The sequence below is a fragment of the Lactuca serriola genome, chromosome 5 (assembly GCF_051521515.1).
Source record: "Lactuca serriola cultivar US96UC23 chromosome 5, Lser_US96UC23_V15, whole genome shotgun sequence".
Taxonomy (NCBI): domain Eukaryota; kingdom Viridiplantae; phylum Streptophyta; class Magnoliopsida; order Asterales; family Asteraceae; genus Lactuca; species Lactuca serriola.
Genome location: NC_136412.1, coordinates 326,674,121 through 326,691,873, shown reverse-complemented (window position 1 = coordinate 326,691,873; position 17,753 = coordinate 326,674,121). Strand labels below are relative to the sequence as shown.

Sequence of the window (17,753 nt, the reverse complement as noted above, 5' to 3'; positions counted from 1 at the left end):
TTGTATCCAATCCTTTGTAATCACTTTATCAATATAAAATATTGTTTTATAAATATGCATGTAGCATGTTTTGAGGAAGTAACTTAAAGAGTAATGTTGGAATAGTATGAAAGTTTGGGTCTTTCATAAATACGAAAGTTGGGGTCTTTCAATCATGGTATCAGAGCAATGGTTTAAGTGAACTAAATATCACGGATTGGTATTTAGACTTAAACTGTTGGAAGCTCAATATATGAGCCGATTCATAATAAGTATATGGATACAAACCATAGGAAATATTTAAGTGGGGGATTGGGTAGTGATAAACCCTAATATTCTAGGATATTAAGTTACTTCAGAATTTTATGAAAATTAGTTTAAGTGAACTAGGAGTTTTGAGAATTTCTAAGCTTAAACAATAATTGTTAAGTGAAGATGATACGATATGTATCTGGTATATTTTAGGTTGAATACCTAATGGAGTCAAGCACTAGAATATTAAGAGGAGATATGCCTTATATTCTAATATGTGCTAAATGATAAATGAATATAGCATGCCTTAAGGTGCTTATCTATAATTGCTATTATTTGAGAAAGCTTAAGGTCTGTTGCCGACCTTGGTTTAGAAAATTTTATGTTCAGAATTCTAAAAATTTTCGTAATAGAATTTTCCGAAGTGATAAAGAGACTTATGATAGTTGACATCGATAAGTTTATAAATAAACGATCGCGAGATATCGTAAAATAATAAATATGAATTGTTATTGTAATAAGTGTATTAATACCAATAGAGTGGTAATATACATTTAAAGTATTTTTGATATATAATAACATCTTTGGAAGAAAGATGTGCGTTTGAAACACGTTTGGGCGAGACAAATGTGTTGGTACAAATCCACAAAGTTGTTTCCACCGTTGTTTAGATTGAAGCAGTGATTGTTTAGAGAGTCAGAAGAACCGAAGATGGCGGTCAATACTTCGATAGTATCTCAATCAATGTTGTACAAGATTTAGAAGAATTAAAGGAAGGACTAATGAAGTTTTCAGACTCAATAGGCCAAGACTTCGTCAAAAAAAAATTGTAATGTAGTATGCAGTTCGAGTAGTAACCCTATACAAGATGTTCAGACTTAGTATTTAATAATACTAAGTGATGATTGACTTCTATCCCTTCCTTATAGAAGTTCCATTGTGTGTTAAGCTGACTTTAACATACAAGATTGGGATGGTGAATTGAATAATTTAGTGGTAAGTGGTTAAGCAACTTACTTGTTTAAGTAAGGTAGAATGCTGAATTAAAGAAGAAATACAACCATAGTATCGTATGAGAAGAGATGTTGTAGTCAGGAATGACAGAGAACCAAGTTGAAGCTAGTAGAGCTTTCTAAGATGCAGCTTTGATGTAGACTTTTTAGGATAGACTCCTAAGAAGTAGACCTAGACTTACTCAGATACAAGAATAACGATTTCAAGGAAGAATAATGAAATGAACAAATGTGCTTGATGGTTTGCATGAGTTAGAAGGTGATGCAGGTAGTAGAAGACCGTTTGTCTCCATGCTGCTAGAGTAAATTTTGGAATAGTGTGTCTTGTAGAGTAGACACTAGTCGAGAAAGAATTTATATGAAGAAATGGAAGTAAAATTTCTATCGACTTATGGAAAAGTATTAGGATATATTAAAGCGAGCATATGCATGAGAAGAATCCTAGAAGGCGAGTATAGGTAATCCAATATATGTTTGATAGAAACGTGAAAACCCTAGTTGAGTCTAGGAGAAACTGTTGTATGTATTTGTTTGAACACATTCATGTGTGATAAGTTTCTTTGTGAAAAATTTTGAATGGTGACTTGGGAACTGCGAGACAACACTTGGGACGAGTATGAGTAGGTGTGAATAGTAGTAGAGGCCTATACTACTGGAAGCACATGACTCACACTTGGATCAGGAAAAAGTCACAAGGTTACCAAGAAGCTAGTAAATGATTTCATTTTATTCATGTGTGTCGTTACCTTCATTTCGGTAATGACTAAGAAGATAATTATCGTTCAAATCTTAATGTCATAAAGAATCGAGTCCGATTAGTATAAATCCGTGAAAGGAGTTGATTGGTTCAGAGAACCATGTCTTATATAGTGATAAAACTTCAGTAGGAATACTGAAGAAGTAAATGGTCGAGGTAGTCGATAGAAATATAACGATCTTCATTAAAGAATTTAGCAATCAGATGTGACTTGCTCTGTGGTGTTACTGGCCACAAGAAATGTTTCTGCCCTACTCTTACTAGTCAAATGGCAGGGAGTCAAGTTTCCGTTCAACAATTAAAGAGTACTCTAACTAAAAAGGAGGAGGTGCCAAAAGCTAAAAGATATGTAGGTCCGAAAGCACGAATTAGAGATACGTGGTGCTATTCTTTCTGTTCCAAAGCATCTACGTGTTGATCAAACTCTTTTGTTTTTGCTATTCTATCAGCTCGATTTATTCGATCTGATTCTAATACAAGAGTTTGGATCGTTATGTGTCTTGTGCGAGATAAAATCAAAGGTCATAAGAATATGACCATTCGAGTTGTTGCTATAGCAAAAGTAAAGATCTTATCGTGGGTTTAGTCTATAAACCAAGAAGGAGCAGGAGTCTACAATGAGAATTGAGTTTTAACTCAAAGATTAGGATCAAAAGCCCAATAGAGAATGATGAGCGGGTACAGGTTTGAGCACCGCTAGTAATTAATAAGTTTGAAGAGTTTGACAATAGTTTGGCAAACTAAAAGTTAAATATCGTACATTTTAGATTACCACAAAGGAAGTAAGTTAAAACTCGAATGTTGTGACTAGTAATTTTCTCGTAAACTCTAGATCTACTCACATCTTATTTGATTTCAATGCCTCAGATTCTTTCGTGCCTTATAAATTCGCATATTCTTTTCAAATTGCTTGTTACACAATTGTCCAATTATTTAATATAGATAACATAGGAAATATATCATTACTTGATGATAAAGCCTATAGAGTTAGTGTTATAGGAATTGAAAGTTATAATCTTCCTGCTAACCTAATTCCTATCTTTGATATTATTCTCGACATGGATTGGTTGTTAAAGAACCACGTAGAGCTCTTGTGTTACAAAGAGATGATATGCATCCCTATCGAAAGGGAAGATTCTATTTATGTCTACGGTGAAAATAATAAATTTCTTTCTTAAAAACTCGTAAATTATGTCGAAGGGATATTCTACTTATCCGGCTTATACAGTTAATACCTTGAAAGAGGAGAAGAAAACTGTGAATGATAACCTTTGGATAATTGTCGACAAGCTGACTACGAGTGCATATTTTCTTGCCATACGTACAACAGTTCTAATGGAGAAATAAGCACAAGTTTACTTAGACGAAATTGTGGTGAGACATGGTGCGCCACTAAAGATTATTTCCGATTGTGATACTCGTTTCACTTCTCATTTTTGGGTGAGAATGAAGCATGAGTTAGGATCTCGAGTTGCTCTTAGTACAACTTATCATCCTCAGACAAATGATCAAAAGAAGAGAGCAATCCAAATAGTAGAAAATATACTGAAGGTATATAAAGTACTGTATGAGTGTAAATGTCATACTCAAATATGTTGGCGTGACATAGGACAGAAGATCTTTGGAGGATCTGAAATGGTTCAAGACATCACTAACAAGATACAAATTTTCTGAGAAAGAATGAAAGTGGCCCAGGATCAACAAATGTCCTATGCAGAAAAGAGGAGACGACCCGTAGAATTCCGGGTGGATGATTTAGTAATACTGAAGGTATTTCATGAGAAGGCGTTATAATACTTTGGAAGAAAGAACGGTTGGTAAGCAAGCATACTGCTTAAAATTGTCTGAAGATTTGACAGATATTCATGAAGTGTTTCATGTGAGCTATCTGTGTAAAATTTTAAGCATATATGATGAAATGGTTCTATTATCAGAGGTGAAACTGGATAATAAGTTAAGTAGAAGAGATCGTAAATGAAAGAACGACTAATCTACATAATAAAGATGTAGAGTTGGTGATTTTCATGTAGAAACACCGTCGAGGCTCAAATTATACTTGGAAAAAGTAAGAATGAAATAAGAGTGAAGTATCCCTAATTGTTTTAATCGTTATGATTTCGGGGACGAAATCCTCAAAAGGAGGAGGTATTTGTAACATACACATTTTGAAATTGTGTATTGTTATTATTAAAAGTAAATAAAATTTAGTGTTGAGTTCTAACAGATAGTTTTTACTAGAAATGAAGTAAAACTATGTTTAGAATCACTCATAAAATATTGGAAGTCGTATGAGATTCCAATTAATAGCCAAATAATGAAAATTTAGCGAAAATATAAAATTTTAAATAAGTAAAATTTTATTATTGAAAGATTTAGATAATCTCGTTAGAAACATTTAGGCGAAAACCTCGTCGAAATCCGAGTTATAACGAAGAAGTTATGACCAATCGAAGATCCGCGATAAAACCGGCACGACGTCGAATGACATAAAAAGTGAGTTTTTGATAAAATACTTTTTAGTCTTAGTAATCTAAATGAAAGTCTTAGTATTCTTTAAACCGAGAATTTCGATAAAAAGAACGCCAAAATCTGACTTCGTATGAGGAAGTTATGATTTTTCGAAGTTTCAGCTTAATAGTAGACAGCTAAAAACTCGAATTTTAGATCGAGTGATTTTTAGCCGACACAACCTAAACGAGAATTGAAGGTCTCATCATTTGTAGTACAACGGTAAAAAGTATGACAAAAACGGATGTCGGATGAAGAAGTTATGAATTTTTAACGGATTATCCTGTCCCGGTCTGTTAAAAATAATAATATAAAAATTAAAGTCAAAATTTGCCGACAAAGTCTAAACGAAAAGTTGTATAGCATAATTTTAGCTACGCGTGCATATAAAGAACGTAAAAAACGGAGCTCATATGCAAAAGTTATGGATTTTACAAGATTTGACACATTTTTTATTTAATTTTCGCATGAATAGTGTTGATCCACGTGGCAATTTCTGATTGGACCGCAGCCTCGCTGGCACCTTCTGATTGGTCCGATGCCGTGTCCGCCTCGTTTCCGACGTCGTGACTCACCCTCGCCCGGATCCGACGCATGTCGCGATGAGTCGTCCGAAGCTGCTTAGTCACCCGGTGACTCCTCGCATCCGAAGACGCCTGTTGCGTCAGAAGAGAGCCACCTGGAGCCCTCGCATGCGCGCCATCTGGTCCTCTCGCGAGCTGCCATCTGTCTCGCTGACTCCTCCTTCTGATCAGCGAACCCTCGCATCTCCTCCCTATAAATACAAGGCCTGCGAGCCTTGCCGAGGAATTTTAGAAAATTGCCATTTTTGGCCCCCTTTTCCATATTTTGACTATTTTGACATCCCCCGAAGCCACGGTGTCAATTTTAACACCCGAAACACGCCCCGAAGTGCCGTGAAGCCTGAAAAATTTATCTTTTCGGTTTTGAAGCTCTACCTTTTTAGAGTCCGGTTTTTAGCTAATTCTCCCGGTTTTCAACAAATAAAGCCATATTTGGAGCCGATATGCTGCTCAAATTACTATTTTAACCCCCGATTATTTTAAGGTGAGTTCAATATATAGGAACAATTGTATGTTATGTGTTATATGTGCTATGTGCTTTTCAGTGTTATTATTCTGAGTTATTTTCCCGTGTTATTTTTATTCGCTATTTTTAATAGCAAAGTTATACCTTTGACCATGTGATCAGTGAAAGGACTTAGATTCACGGTGGTACTGGTATGTAGCCTCTGGCCATGTAGAACATTTCTCGTAAGAGAATGACTTCTATTCTATGACATTGGCAGAAGGTTAGATAAGAATGGTATGTAACCTCTGACCATGTAGAGCATGACTCCGTAAGAGAATGAACTCTATTCTATGGTATTGGCAAATGGTTAGACAGGGCTATAAGCCTGAAATATACCAAAATGTTAATCAAAAATTATATGTCTTCTGTGCCATTTGGGCCAAAGCTTTATTGATGCATATCAATTATTGAAATCATTATGTCTCATTGATCGTAAATCATTGAATCAAATCTTGAGTTGATATTGAAAGCCTGACATATGATACGCATATGCTATTGTTGTTCTTGTTCCCTTTTGCTTCTGTCATATTGATATATATAAGGCATAAGATTATATTGTATCTATTTATTGAATTCACTAAGCGTTATTGCTTATCCCTCTCAATATTTAACAATTGCAGGTGATGAGTATCCAATATAGTTTTATACTGCTGAAAGATTTAGAATAGTTAATACTATTTCTATGTATTTTAATGTTCATGTATGTATATGAATAGTAGATTCCTGGGTAGATATGAAATGTAATAAAACTTAGTTGGTTTGTATCCAATCCTTTGTAATCACTTTATCAATATAAAATATTGTTTTATAAATATGCATGTAGCATGTTTTGAGGAAGTAACTTAAAGAATAATGTTGGAATAGTATGAAAGTTTGGGTCTTTCATAAATACGAAAGTTGGGGTCTTTCAGAGATGGTCGTGGAGGCTAAAAAATCCATGTGAATGTGGATTGCTTATATGTGATTTAAAAAGAGTCAAACATAAGTTAATGTCCACATCATCCTTAGTAATCGGGTGACCATGTAACACTCGATTCAAGTACATTTCACTTTAGACCCTTAGTGTGTTAATGTTTTGCAGAATTGGTCCCTAGGGGGAAGAATTGCCAACTTCAGGAAATTGGAGTACGTTGGGCGTACTCCTTGTATGCCGGGCATACTAGTTGATCGTGGTTGCGGAGCTCATCCACGTATGCTGGGCATATGTGGAGTATGCTTAGCTTATGTGATCAAGTAGGAAACCCTAATTTTAGGGCTTGCACCCTATATAAGCCATATGATAGCCTCTTTTGGTCATTTCTTGACCAGCCTCCACATCCTAAAACCCTAAATTCGTTCTTTTGCCTTTCTGTGGCGCTTTTGAGCTCTTGTGAAGCTTTTGTGGGGTATTTTGTGCATCTTGAAGGGGAAGGAGAAGATTGAAGACTCATCCTTTGGAGAGGATCTTAGAGATCTTGCTTTAGCACCTCCATTTCGTGGCTTGTGAGGTATAAATCTTATATCTTGTCAACTCATTTCATAGATCTCCTTGGCTTGTGATCCAAGGTCATTTATGGATCTTATCCTTGTAGATATGGACATATTAAGGGTTTCTTATCCTTGTAGATCGTGATCCAAGGTCATTTATGGATCTTATCCTTGTAGATCTGGACATATTAAGGGTTTCTTAAGCATAAATGTGCAAAATTTACGGTGGTTTTGGTCTCATGCATGTGTTAACTAACTTATTAAGATATTTTGAGCTCTAGAGCCCCATTAAGCCATGCATGCACGTAAAGTTGGCAACGTTACATGATAAACCACCTTAAGGAAGTAAGATCTGAGTTTGGGTTGAAGTCTTAATCGATGAAGAGTTGAATATTAGAAGTTCGCCAAGTTGGTGGAGTATGCTGGGGGGTATAAGCAGTTATGCTGCTCGTACAATCCCTAAAGTGAGTACGTTGAGCGTATGAGCTGAGTACGCACCGCCTACTCAGCAGATTGGGCTTTGGACTTTTGGGCTCTCGGTTTTGGGGCATGTTGGACTTCAGTTGTCTTGGGCCTTGTTGGGCCATCAAAATTCTATTGTTGGGCTATTGACATATTTGGACTCTCTTGGTTGAAGTCCCATTAAGGGGTTTGGGCCTAATTTGGAAAATTAGGCCATAATTGGGCCTTAGATTATTATTTTGGAATTTGAGCTTTTTGGACAATTGGATTGGGCTTTGGCATTAGGCCAATTTAGGGGAATGGTAAAAAGGTCTTCTACCCTAGACTGGACTCTTAGTGTGAGTCGAGATCAAATATTAATTGGATGTTATTTTATGATTAGTAGCGCGGGGATTTTAGCGGGACAACAACCAAAGATTTATCTATTAGATTCAACAGTCTGAGGTGAGTTTACTCACCATATCAATGGGTTAAAGGCACCAATGTCGACCCATTATTTGTTATATGGAATGTTAGTTGTCTTTGTGATGCTTGCATGAAAGACTAGGATTTGGCCCCTGGAAATTGTATGAAAGACCAGGATGTTGCCCCTGGAAATTTTATGAAAGACCAGTATCAGGCCCCTTGGAACTTGTATGAAAGACCGGGATTTGGCCATCGACATTTCAAGGGAAAACCATAATTTGTCCCTTGGCAGGAAATGATTGTAAGACTATGATTTGGCCTATAACATTCACTTTCTCATGCATCGTATGTGGTATTTTGGGGAGCTCACAAAGATTTGTGCTTACGGTTTTTTATGGTTACGGTTTCAGGTACTTCCAGTTTGAAAGGGAAGGCCCGACTTGATCACAGTGCATCCACCCATGTTTCCGCATCATGATGATTTTGGGATTGTGATATCTGTTTTCTTATAAAAGTATTTTTGAATATTGGATAAGCAGATATTGAATGTTGACTTAAAGATAATTAATGTTTTGGTTGAATTAAAAATGAATTTTTTACCTCATAATTTTGGGTCGTCACAAGTTGGCATCGAAGCCTTGGTTTGAGGGATTCGAGCACACTCTCTTGTGTGACTGAAGTAAAACTGAGGATGAGACTATGGATACTTTCAGGAATTGCATGATAGATTGGCCTTATATGTAATGACTTGTAGCCTAGGGAGCTTTGGATGCTATGCTAGATTGGGAATATGTATTGTTATTAGTAATTGCTAAGTGTATGCTTTAAAAATTATATACGGTTAGGATAATATAGCCCTATAATGATTTATTTGGCCTTATTTCCTATTCCTTATCTGGTTGTGGTCCTAGGGCAATGTCTTTTATTCGACAGTCTATTTGATCATGTATTGTGTATAATTTTCATGCATAAGGAAACCGGTAGTGAGAGTGGAAGTTCCTAGCATGAGTTGTAGTATGTGAGTTTGAATTTAGTTTGGTTATTCCATGGATTGGAGTGCTTCTGCATGAATGTTTCTTGCTTTGTGCTTGGTGGAACTCTTAAGTGATGTGAGTTACTTATTAGGTGAATATGTTAAGTCACATGTGACAAATGTTGAATAATCTCAAAGTGATGGATTGACCCTATTGCGCAACTATAACACCCCAACTTCTAGATATAAATTTTGAAGTTTTATATTTATGTTTTTAGACCTACTCGACGAGTTGGATTCCCCAACTCGTCGTGTAGAGAAGGTTAAAGCTCCGTGAACTTTAGGACCTACTCGACGAGTTGGAGCTGGAACGTGAAACCCTAATTTCTAGGGTTTTGCACCCTATTTAAAGGCTCATTAGTCACCCTTTGCCTCTCTTATCTTCTCCCCCAAACTCAGAAAACCCTAATCGTGTATTACTCCTCATCTTGTGTGTGTAAAAGCTTGGAAGGTGGTTTTAGTGAAAGAAACTTGAAGACTCAAGAGCTTGGATCAAGGTGAAGCTTGTAGATCCGGTACCTACTCCGTCTTGGCTTCCATTTGAAGGTAAAAAGTTGTTACCTTGATCATTTTAGTGTTAGATTTAAGGCCATTTTTAGCATATTTGTAAGCCATTTCTGGTATTGAGCATGATCTGAAGTTGTAACTTCAGATCTGGACTCCTCTAAGCCCTCATAGTCATAAAGTTATTGAATTTATCATACTTTGGCCCTTCTATTTGGCTTAAACCTCTTCCTTAGCTTGGTTTTGGCATTTAAGGCCTTACATGCACGTAAAGTTTGCAACTTTACATGGTAACTATGCCTAAGGAGGCTAGATTTACAATTTGGAGCCTTGGTTTTGCTTAAAAGCATCTGGATATGAAAAGGACTGAAGGGACTCGACGAGTTGCATGGTCAACTCGACGAGTTGGATGAAGATTGCCCCTTTTTGGTTCTGCATGGACTCGGCGAGTCAGTGAGATGACTCGACGAGTTGGTTAGGGTTTTCCTGACATTTTGGACATTGCATGGACTCGACGAGTTGTCTTAAAACTCGGCGAGTCAATTTGGGTTTTCACGATTCTTTGAGTTCTGAAGGAACTCGACGAGTCAGTGGCTGTACTCGACGAGTTGGGTCAACATGGACTGCCGACCTTGACCGTTGACTTTGACTTTGACCAAGGGTTGACCGGTTTTACTCCTGGGGGTATTTTGGTAATTTGGATATTTATGGAAGTTGATCATTGGTGGTTGTAGGTGTTGGTGTTTGGACCCGTGTTTCGGGAGTTTGATATTTCAGTTCTGATCGACATTGTGAGGTGAGTTGTCCTTACAATACTAACTGGGTCAAAGGCACCATTGTCCGCCCTTTTCGGGTTTGTATCCGGGTTTATTGCATGATGATATGCTTAGTGACATGTTAGGTCGGTATCTTGGTATATAGGATGATGCTATGTTAGTGACCTGTTAGGTCGGTATCCTGGTATATAGGATGATGCTATGATTAGTGATCTGTTAGATCGGTTTGAATGTTGTATATTCTAGCATTGTTATCTATGTGTTGATGTGTGTGGGGTGGGTTGAGGTGAACTTACTTTGTGCTGTAGGCCAACATACCTTGGGTGACCCGAATAGACTGTAGGCCCAATAGGGCATATCAGTTAGGCCGAAGGCCAGGGTGGGCGGACCAGACATGCTGAAGGTTCTGAGAATGTGCCAGATAGACTGTAGTGTAACGACCCAAAAATCTCCCTTTTAACGATGTTAGTCTTCCGTTATATATAGGAATAAGTTGTGCGTTTATTTCGTGTAGGAATATACGCTTAATATATATATATATATATATATATATATATATATATATATATATATATATATATATATATATATAACACAAAAAAAAGATATTATTTATGATTTAAAAGATTTAATTAATATTTTGAATGATTATCCAAGATTTGTTAATAATTTAAAATGATTGAAAGTGGGTTTTTTATTTTATATTTAATCTAATTAAACGATTGTAAAAAAACAAAAGTATTATTTAATATGGTTAGGGTTACCATTGGAATAGATATCAAAGTTCAAAGACCATTGATGTAAATTTGAATTCAATTGATGAATCTATAAGCAAGGTAGTGACAAGAATGTCATACATTCGGTATAAAAGGATAAAATCTCGTAGTAACTAATTGAGATTTAAATTAATTATAGGATTTAACTGATAATCAAAATGTATAAAATGTGTTTAATTAACTTTAAAATTTAATTAAGGTAATAAGTTAAGTGAATATATAAGTCTAGGGGGTTAATAGTTAATCATAGAAACTTTAAATGAAATGAATATAAGAGGTGGAAATTTTAATGAAATTGGAGAAGTTATTGGGGACCAAAATTGTAAATTGATTTTTAATCAATTTCATTCATACGATTAGGGAAACTGCCGACCTTTCTATTTCTTTTGTTTCCGTTATTCACGACCCATATGCTGACCCTTCGCCTTAATTATTCCCACATACGTTTCCCTAAAGATAATTTAACCATGAGAAAACACAAGAAGAAGGAAACCTGAGGAGTGGGAAGATAGCTGCCTAGAGATTTCCGGCTAAGGTTATTGAAAATCTATTATCGCTTGGATTTTGATCGGGACAAAGACGGCAGCACCTCGACTGGTAAGTTCTTGGACCCAAACTCCTCATGTTTTCCTGATCATCCACAATTTGTTCGTGAATATATATCTCGCTGGCAGAATACTAGATTTAGCTCTTCTTTTCCTTTCCTATTCTTGGCAATTGCTGCAAACTTGCTACTCTTAAGCTGAACGAGATATGTGTGAATTTCCTTCAAATCCCTTACCTTCCTTAATCCTGAAAGTTCATATACTGGTTCAAGATTGGGACGAGTATTGATCGAATTGGAAGCATCGATGTAACCCGTTGATTGTGAAACTTACTTTCCGATACCATGTTTACCCAACCTTAATTTCTGTGATCTTTAACAGCCATGTGTTGCTTTCATGTAACGCTTCATGTACCTCATAAACATCACTGCAACCTTAAGACTTTTGTTAATTGGATGTACGGTTATTGATTATTCTAATTATCAAATTAGATCAAGTTAAGCCTTAAAGTTGGCATCATTAAATAAAAAAAGGAAGGAACCGAAAGTGATTGAATTTTGGACGTATCTAACAAGCATGCAAAACACTAATATTATTTCCTCAAATTTTGTATATCATAATTGTGAATTCATAAATTTAGCTAGTGGAGTAACTAGACGATATATGTGAATTGCTTTTGGCTGCATGTTTGCCTAAATATTATGTGATCATATACATAGTACATGCATCTTTAGAAAAAAAAATATACACCATAGTCCATGGGATAATATGTCAGGAAGTTTAAATATTAGTTTACCTCATTAATTGGTTAGGTTATTCTGACACTATTAATTATAATGATCCTAGATCATTAAACTTTAGTTTAAAGAATTAATGACTAAACTAAATTTAAATATGATTATGTTTAGGCTCATTTGACGATTTAGGAATATTATATGAGTATTGTAATTGTATTAAGGGCGTTTAGATTAAATTTGAAATCATAGTTGTAAGACATAGTCTAAATGCCAATATATTTTATGTTTTGGTCTCTCAATAATTTTCGGAGTTTACACGTTGAAGTGGAAGGGAAATTGAGCTTCCAAATATTAAGGTGAGTCGATAGACTTTTCATAAACCTTGTACATAATCGAAAACTACTTTCCAGAAACGGCTCGGTTAGTCAAATTAGTATATTATTAATTGTTGATTATGCCAATATATGAATTATGAAGTATGTTACTGTTTTGCCTTTTTGTGACAATTGTATGCTTATGAAATTTGGTTGATATGCATATCTTGGTACTTGATATGATTAATTGAAACTATGATAGGCTATATGAAATTACTGATATGTGACTATGATCTTGTTGAGTATCTTCTTGGTATAAATGTTATGAATCTTGATTATGATAGTACGAATATTGCATGCTTGTACTTGATTTACGATCGATTATGCGGGGTTATGCGTAGAGGGCAAAGGGTAGAACCTAACACTTAGCATGAAACCCTAATCTGGATACCTTCGAGCCTGGTTGGTTGAAAAATACCTCCTAGGAAAAGAGCTTAAGCCATTTACGAGTTGCTCGGTCTTTCTAGATGCCCGTGCGACACATGGTACGTGTACACTTCGGTGTTTGCGGACTGGAGTGATGTTGGCCATTCGAACGAGGCCGGATCAAACATCACGTGGGAATCGGGAGGTGTATCGTTGGAATTGACACCGTTTGTACCGATCCCGAACGACACCGCGATGTAATTGTACATTGCATAGTCGGAGTAGTGAAAATGGAGTCTTGGGGTCGGTGTGACGGGTGGGAGTCGCGAACCACCTAAAGCATTTGGCTGGCCAGGCACACAAGTAGCGAACGGGTTTTTCCCTTGGGGTTAGGTATCACTATGAGACTACCTACGCCTATATGATTATGATAGATTCCTTTGATATGATGATGTACGATTACGATATGATTATGCATGAAATATGATTGATGTTACTCTAATGAATGATATGTAAATGGATGATACAAAAATTGAATGATTGAATTTTATGGTAAAGATGATTGATTATTGATTGATATGTCAATTTTGTTTATATGATCTTAATTTGAATGATTGACCCGTTATGGATGGTATGCTTTCCCTTTGGTTGTGTACAATCTTGTGACAACCGTCAATTTTCGGTCAAGTCAAAGTCAACTAAAGTCAACAAGTCAAACCGGTCAACTCAACTAACCCTTGTGTACGAGGGCTTACGTTATGTATTTACTAAACAACTCGCTATTCTAACGAGAGATCATAAATTGAAAAGTGCGTAAATCTAGATCTCCTTAACCTAAAACTGTGGTACGTGGCGAGCCAAACCGATAAAACAATGTTGCATACTCATCGGGAGTATGCAAGATCCTTAAACAAGGCTTAACGGGGTTTACGGACCTTGCATTGCGAAGCCAGACACTAAAAAAGGTCACAAATGAAACCTCTCTCAATCGTTTTCACTCTATCCCTCTCTATGTGAAATCTCTCCCAAATCTCTCTAAGTATGTGAAATCTCTCCCAAATATCTCTTTGTATGAGAAATCTCTCCAAGCATGTCAAATCTCTCCCAAATCTCTCCAAGAATATGAAATCTCTCCCAAATATCTCTTTGTATGTGAAATCTCTCCAAGAATGTCAAATCTCTCCCAAATCTCTCCAAGTATGTGAAATCTCTCCCAAATCTCTCTCAAAAGTTTCCGTAACTTTTTTAAGTCATTCGGGTCATTCCGACCGTTGACCGGGTCAAAAACGGCTTGAAACGGGGTAAAAATGAGTAAAATGGGCTTGAGGACCCGAAACCCCTCTTAAGGACCCGAAACCCCTCTTAGGGCCGAAAGTCCTCTTAGGGACCGAACCCTCCTGAGCCGAACCCGAACCTGCTGAGAACCGAACCCGAAGGGTCCTCTCGGGCCCGAACCTTGCATGCCTCACCCGAACCCGAGACTACTGTTCATTCGGGTCTGACCACCTTTGCTTCTGAGACATAGGACTGAGCCTTCGCTGTAACACCCAAAGTTTTGAAGGCGAAGAAAGGAAAGAAAACCCTAATTTTTAGGGGCGACTCGGCGAGTCCAAGGAAGAACTCGGCGAGTCTGAGCGGGATCCGGGTCGAGGTGTAAGTGACCAACTCGGCGAGTCGGCCAAGAGGACTCGGCGAGTCTGGTCTGTGCGAGGAAAACCCTAAATTCGGGACTTGGAGCCTATTTAAGCGTCTCATTCTCTCCCCTAGGGTTCCTTTGCTGCCTCTCTCACCCAGAATACAGACTCTAAGCCTCCATTATTGTGCATTCAAGTTTCCAAGCCATTTTAGGGGTGGTTTGAAGGAAGAAGAAGAAAGGGAAACTTTCTGAGTCATTGAAGGTAATAAGTCGTTTCTTTCCTTTAGATCTTCTTTGGTTGTGAGATTTGGGGCTTTTTAAGCCATGGATAGTTATCCATTGGAGTTAGAAGCTGGATCTGGAGTTGCTACTTCAGATCTAAGTGTATTTTGGTCTTGGAAAGCATAAAGTTTCAGTCCTTGAGTTGATTATGGAGCCTCTTTGCTTTAAACCCTAGTTTGTGGTGTATTTTGCCTAGATCTCCTTCTCTACACGTAAAGTTTGCAACTTTACGTGAGGAATAGGCTTGGGAAGGGTAGATCTACAGTTTGGAGTCCATGCATGACTCAAAAGTCCTCTGCATGTATAGAGATATGAATGGACTCGGCGAGTCCTTTGAGTGGACTCGACGAGTAGCATGAAGACGAGGAGGAACTCGACGAGTGGGATGAACAGCTCGTCGAGTCGGATGAAGTTGGGCATGAACTCGACGAGTTGGATGAACAACTCGGCAAGTCTGTTGAAGGTTGTCTTGGACTCGGCGAGTCAGGTCGCGAAACCCCAAACCCTTCGAGTTTAGACTCGAATCAGTGAGTCGATTAGAGACTCGGTGAGTTGGACAGGTCAGGACTCGGAAATCGGTAGACTCGGCGAGTCATGGACTGACTCGGCGAGTAGAGTCGCGAGTGGAAGGACTCTGAACTTATGAACTCGGCGAGTCAGTAAGGTGACTCGGCGAGTAGGGTTGGCCTGGAAGGTTGGATTTGACCAGGACTTTGACTTTGACCAGAGTTGACTTGGTAGTCTTTCGGGGGTCAGTTAGACTCAGTGTTGCATTATTATTGGTAGCTCTAGGAGCGGGTGGAGCAGGAGTTCAGAGAGTTGCCGGGCAGCGGCTAGTGGGATCATCAGCAATTTCAGCCAGTGCAGGTGAGTTTCCCTTTGTATGAATGTGTCTACGGCCACAATGCCGGCCCATGTAGTTATGAGTAGAAGACCCGAGGGTTAGCCCTAGGCACCGTATGCTAGTATGATATTCGGGACGAGGTCCAATGATAGAGGGCGGTGCCCAAGGAATGGTTTATGTGGTAGTTTATACTTGTTGTCTGTGTGATACTTGTATGTGTCTGGTATGGAGGTGAGTGTGGGCGAGGTCCCGTATCTCACCAATAGCAGAGTGTGGATGGCGTTCCACATCTCATTAGCAGCAGACAGGGGCGAGGCCCAAGTTAGGGAAAGAGTGAGTGTGTGCTGGGCCCGAATCTCACTATCAGTAGGAGCATGGATGGGGTTCCATGACTCATCAGTAGAGTTCGGTTGTTAGGACCGAAGGGTAGTCAGACGCCCCAGAAACGTCTGACAGTATGTGATGATATGTTTATACGCTGGCAAGTTATGTTATATGTGATAGTGGTAGTAGGAGGGAATAGTCCCCAAGTTCGGTCGTTAGGACCGAAGGGTAGATCGGACACCCCAGATATGTCTGATAATATGTTATGTTATGATATATGTGATAGTAGCAGTAGGGGGTGAAATAGTCCCCGATGATCGGTTGTTAGGACCGATGGGTAGTCAGCACCCCAGAATGGCTTGACATGGGTAGTCAGCACCCCATAACGGCTTGACACGGGTAGGTCGGCACCCCAGTATGGCCGTACCGGGTAGGTCGGGCACCCCAGAATTGCCCGACAGTGTGTATGATATGTGATTGTATGGTATGTGGTAGGGTGGGGAACTCACTAAGCTTCGTGCTTACGGTTTTCAGTTTTGGTTTCAGGTACTTCCGGTAGCAGAGGGAAGAGCTCGGGGTGATCGCATGGCACACACACCATAGATTAGACAGCCTGGGAATGTTTACTCTGATAACGAACATGTATTTTGGAAATTAATACTTTGTTTATGTTTTGGAATGATGAATTTGCTTAAAGAAATGTTTTATTAAAAGAAATTTTTAGTCTTGAATTTTGGGACGTTACATTCGCCTTCGCTTCTCACTACTGGTTCGCCCCATTTCGCTTCCGGCTCGGCATCAGTAAAGACTGAACCTCGGCCTAGGACCGAGAGGTCTCGCTGGAAGTCCTTTTTCTCCCGGTTTTCGACTAATTTTGCGTTTTAGGCCTGTTTTTAATTGTTTTAACACGGGATTTTCACCCAAAACTTTATTTTAACATATAAGACCCCTTAATTAATGATTAATCACGTTTTAAGGATAAAACCTTATCCAAAAGAGAGTGGGTGAAGTACAAGAGGTGGAGTGTTGACTTTCCTTTATCCTATGACACAAACAACCACTCCCATACCCACTCCATGTCACTATTCACCATCAACCCATACCTAGTCATTTCATGGTACTTTCCCACCCTTTTTTAGCCATACACTTGGTCAAGGGTAAGAAAACTCTCCTCTCTCCTCTCTCCTCACTTCTCTCATTTTCCCTCCTTTCACCAAAAAGATCAAACTCTCTTCTCTCTCACTTCCTCTCTGTAGAATTCAAGATTCAAGGGCTGATCTTGGGTTTTTCCTCCACATGTGGTAAGCAAAATCCATTCTCCTTATGATTATTTCACTTCTTTCTACTCAAATCATGGATATCTTACACAAACTCTGTCATAATTGTGTTAGATCTTCGAATCTTCAAGTGATTCTTCAAGTGTTCTTGGGTTGAACACTTCTCTACTTCAAAACTTATCTACTGAAATCACTCAAGGTGAGTTAATACCCCTACATTTTCATGTTTTCTCAAGTTTTTAGGGGGGGAATACAAATTAAAACACCAAGAACATAACTAAATTTTTCTAACAGCTTTCATCAGAAAAGTTGGTCTCCATTCACAGACTGTTTTGGACAACTTA

General features: G+C 38.1%; 1 long non-coding RNA gene across 1 annotated transcript; it reads left to right on the top strand.

The window, feature by feature from the left end:
- Positions 1–11,355: 11,355 nt before the first annotated feature.
- LOC145051952 (uncharacterized) lies at positions 11,356–16,863 on the top strand. Its single transcript, XR_013683879.1, has 2 exons — positions 11,356–11,621; positions 16,679–16,863. It is a non-coding gene; the product is annotated as an uncharacterized LOC145051952 (long non-coding RNA).
- The last annotated feature ends 890 nt before the right edge of the window (positions 16,864–17,753 follow it).